This window comes from Penaeus monodon, chromosome 7, assembly GCF_015228065.2.
Source record: "Penaeus monodon isolate SGIC_2016 chromosome 7, NSTDA_Pmon_1, whole genome shotgun sequence".
NCBI classification, from domain to species: Eukaryota; Metazoa; Arthropoda; class Malacostraca; order Decapoda; family Penaeidae; genus Penaeus; species Penaeus monodon.
In genome coordinates, this window is record NC_051392.1 from 39541121 (window position 1) to 39545900 (window position 4780).

Genomic DNA, 4780 nt, shown 5'->3' on the forward strand with positions numbered 1-4780 from the left:
CGGAAAGACCAGATTTTCCAAAAAGGTCAAAATCGCGGTATGCTGGGACGCGTCTTTATGACCCGGGTAATAAAACTCGGTAGTAAAAAAGGTCACATCTGGTATTGAATTTTATCATATTTTTCAGGTCGACTTTTTTCGTGTTACTTAAAAATATAAAACTGTCATATATAATATATATAATAATATAAATATATATATATATATTATATTTTATAATTTTTATATATTATATATATATTTATATATATATATATATATTATTATATATTATATATATATAATATATATATACATACATACATACATACATACATACATAAATACATACATACATACATATATATATATATATATAATATATATATATATATATATATATATATATATATATATTGAACCTGCCCGATTCGTGTTGACATTACTCTCCGTCGCGATGTATGCTGCTTCCATAATTTTCTTTAGTTGTTCAGTCCTCCATGGACTATTTCTGCTTCCTTCAAGTCGGTGATGTCCAGCTTCATCTACATGTACACCTTGGCGTTGGAAGTCCTGTGGTGACGGATGTCAGCCGATGTTGCTGATCTGGTGCTGAAACCACGGCTGTTTCCCCAAAGTATGCTGTATCGCAACCGCTGCAGGGTATGCGATATACAACACTACAAGGGTTGCTTTCGGGCTGCTTTCTGTCACGTATTAAGTCATGTATCTTTTCCCCGGATGTACTAGCGATTCTCACTGTCTTGCCGAAGTATCTGCTGATCGCCTGGGAAATGTTACATGACGGTAAAATGAGAACATTATTAGAAGAGGGTGCGGGGTCTGCTCTTACAAGTATGCTCTCCGCCTTCTTTCAGCGAACATCGAGCTGACATCCGTCACCACAGGACTTCCAATGCCATGGTGGTACATGTAGATGAAGCTGGACATCTACTGAACTGGAAGGAAGCAAGAATAGTCCATGAAGGACTGAACAAACTAAAAAGAAAAATTGCCTACACGTACAGAGTACGTAATGATTAACTGTAATTATACATAATGTTTATATATATGACTATATTGACATTTAAGCTGATATATATATGTATATGATTTTTTATCTTGTTCTTTTAGCTTTAGTATAATTCCTATGTTGCTTTTGATTAATAGCGTATATGTTAACTTGATATACTCCTTACAGAGCTAGCACTACTCCTTAAGGCATATCAATAGCATGTTTAACTTTTGTTGTGCTTGATTCACTTGTTTCCCTAAGTAGAGGCTTTCACTGTAGTATATTAATGAGTATTTTACTTGTCCGTTTGGGTTTGCAACGTGTTCTGATGGGATGCTTTAACTATTAAATACTTGCTTTTTTCTCATTCGTATAGTGAAGTGAAGTGAGGAGTGGTGAAGCTTGTTGTTGGTATGTGAGGGTAGGAGAGCGGGGCGTTAGAAGCGAGAGGTGTTAGGTCAGCATAGTTCACCACTACGTAGACATAACAATCCTTGTTTTCGCCCGTCGTTGATGACGTCTCATTAAACGTCATAAACCCCACTCCTGACGTCACGGGCCTCCCCACATGTGAGTCGCGTTAGGGCGGATGCCGATTGCGGAAATTTTCTCTGTTTATTTGCCGCGTAATTTTCTTTGTTTCCGCTGAGCGATGTGTATTATATTTTCATATTTTTATATATTTGGTATCATAGTATAAATGATATTAGGATTAATGGATAGCTCAAGGTATAGTATTTTACTGAATAAATTTGTTGAAGATTTTGTGTTTTTGTAGTAAAATCTAACGTGACACCTAAATCTAGTGTTCTCTCTAATCTTGTTGTTGTTGTTTTGTCAGCCATTGAGGGTCCGTTGTTGGACGTAGGCCTTCCCCAACTGTCTTGGTTTCATGTTTGGGGAGTTTGGGCCCCACCCCGCCGCGCTGGCCCAGGGCGAGTTGGCGGGGTTCTCTAATCTTGAGAAGGATCTTGATTTAGTTAAAGACTCCGTGATTAAGTGGGCGATTGAGCGCGCTCCTGCATGCGGTGTTACCAGTGGTGATGAGTTAGAGACAGTTTTGTTAAACTTGTCTTATGCCTTGTTAAAAAAAGGTCGTGCAGGACCCTAAGCTTTATTCTATTGCTATTTTTGTCCAAGGCTGGGTTTTTAACTGTACTGAGCGTAGTTACTTCACAGAGGGAAAGCGTGAGGAAAAGACGGTGGGGTTAGCCTCGGGAAGGGAAGAAAAAACAATGCATAATTCAGGCGTAAGGGAAAACCAGGGGCCTCCGGGGTGGCGGAGGAAACTGCCCAAAAGGCAGCGGGGAAAAAAAATCAGTTATCGACTACCCAGCCGTCTTTTGATCTCCGGCATGAAGTGTTCAATGAGGAGAGGAAAAGAAATCCTATAAATGAGGTAGAACACCGCCTTCCCTTTTATGAAGGGAAGTGTCCTAAGACAAAGGGTGCCATTACAAATCTTGGTGAATGGATAAAGCGAGTGGAAGATTTAACTCATGATGAAGTATGGAATGATGATGGAAAGATCTGCGAGAGCTAAAGATGTCGATTATAACTGGAGATCCTTGGCGGACGAGCTCAGGGTGATGCCGTGACCAGCGCCAGAACTGCGTTAGATATGTTTCTAGGTGCCAGGAGGGAGGGGAGCGAGTCTCTTAAAGCATATTTTAACAAGTTGCGAATGGCGCCCGAACAAGTTAAGACATAAGATAGAGAGTTTGCTACTCTTGTGGAGAACATGATAGGTATTGTCTTTGCCAGGGAACTTCCAGGGGAGTTTTTTGATGCTTGTCCAGGGCTTGTGAAAACGAAGGATTGCCGAACATTTTTCCAAGAGCAGAGGGTTTGTGCTAAACAAAATAAAGCTACTGGTTATCGGAGGGAGCGGTAAGGGATGAGACTCTAAAAAAAAGAGTAGTTAGGGGCAATAGCCAAGGAAGGGAGCAGGGTCCCTAAAGAGAAAAGAATGTTGACGAAGGAAAAGTAGAACGTTGAAATGATTACACTTACACCGGAAATGTTAAACAAACAGGTTCGAGGTTAGAAAGAAACCGGTGGATAAATAGGAGATGAAAGGACAGACATATATTTAAAGAGGAATGTGACAAAGAACGATTCCGTGACATGTGGTTACTGTCAAAGGCGTGGACAGAACTGATAAATGTCAGTTGTTGTCTGCTCGCATAGCAAGCTCTAGTGCTCATATGGGAAGGGTCGTGGCAGACCTACTATGATATGTGGATATTGTCAGAAGACAGGCCATACCATGGATAGATGTTTCCTTTTTGATAAAAGTTAAGAGGAGTGTCAGGAACACGCCAAAAGATGGAAGCAGAGGCTAAATGTTTTAACTGTGGGAAATTTGGCCATTTCGCGAGATATTGTCCAGAGCAAAAACCTACTTCAAAAAACTAGTACATACAAGGGGGTTTCAGTCCTTCCTAAAGATGCCCTGATTTGCAGGATAAGGCAAGGGAAAATATTCAAGATAGTAGAGATGTTGTTAAGATCCTGTCCCTGGGGGACAGTGAAGGGATGCTGATATTTGATGTTTATCTTGGGGATAAGTGCATTACAGCCCTATTCGACACAGGAGCAGAATTTCCTTAGTACATAGTGAAGTGCTAGGTAAGCCCTGTAAGCAGGTTAGGAAATCTGTTCACTGGGGGGATGGGTCTTTTCTTAAGTCATAGAGGGGAGATAGATCTCACTTTTAATGTAGGTAAGATAAAGATTTCATTTGTGTTTTTGGTGGTGGATACCTGGGTTTACCATGCCAGATGCTGATAGGAAACGATTTTGCGGACACACATAGGTTGTATATACATCATGCCCTACTACCTTGTCCATTAACGGTTCAGGATGTGAGGGTTGAGTACGTAGTAATAAGAAATCTGTCGCATCCCATGGCAACCGTAGGTCTGAAGGGACGCTGGAGGACCAAGACGGGGAAAGCTGCAGGGGCGCCTGTGTAGTTTTCCCGCCTGGGAGAGGTGGATTTAAATTATGCTACGGATGTGTGCTCTAATAATGAGGTTGCAATAGACAATAACAGGGTTATTGATGAGAAAATTACTTTAGTTAATAGCGGGCTATTGATGAGGATGCCATAGAAACTAACCGGGTTATTAATGAAAAAAATCACTTTAGTTAATAGCGGGGCTATTAATAAGGATGCCGTAGACCATAACAGGGTTATTGATGATGAGCACAATTTTTTAAATATATACAAAGTGTTTACAATTGTGAGAACCCACAAAGCCACATTACTATCACACTTAGACTTTGTTTTTTCCACATAGGTTCGCACCCAAGAGCACTCCAGTCGAAGCGTCCATTCGTGTTGGTAAGGAGGCTCGGTGACCAGAATCTCTTAGTGTAGGTTCTTCTATGATTTCCTTCTCTAAGAGTTCATCTACATGAGGTACTACTTGCCAGCGAAGCTTGGGCTTAACTTCCAATGTTGTTTGTGCCAGGGAGGTTGACAGAGCTGGTAGAATGAAAGTGTTTGCTGACACTCCGCAAGCAGATGGTACTGTTAGAGTGCCCATCCTTAGGACCTCCCTGGACTTTGTCACAATTTTATTAAATGTTCCTTGGTTTATACAGTTGAAGACCAGATTTTCTTCTTGAGGAAGTTACATAATCCATTCTTCGCCTGAACGGATGACAACAGGTGGAAAAGAGTCGTCCAGGACCTCATCTCTGCAGTAGTTTTCTGCCCCTCCCTCATCTCTGTTCAGAAACACCATCTGTCTTGCCTGTCCATTCTCACAGTCCTTT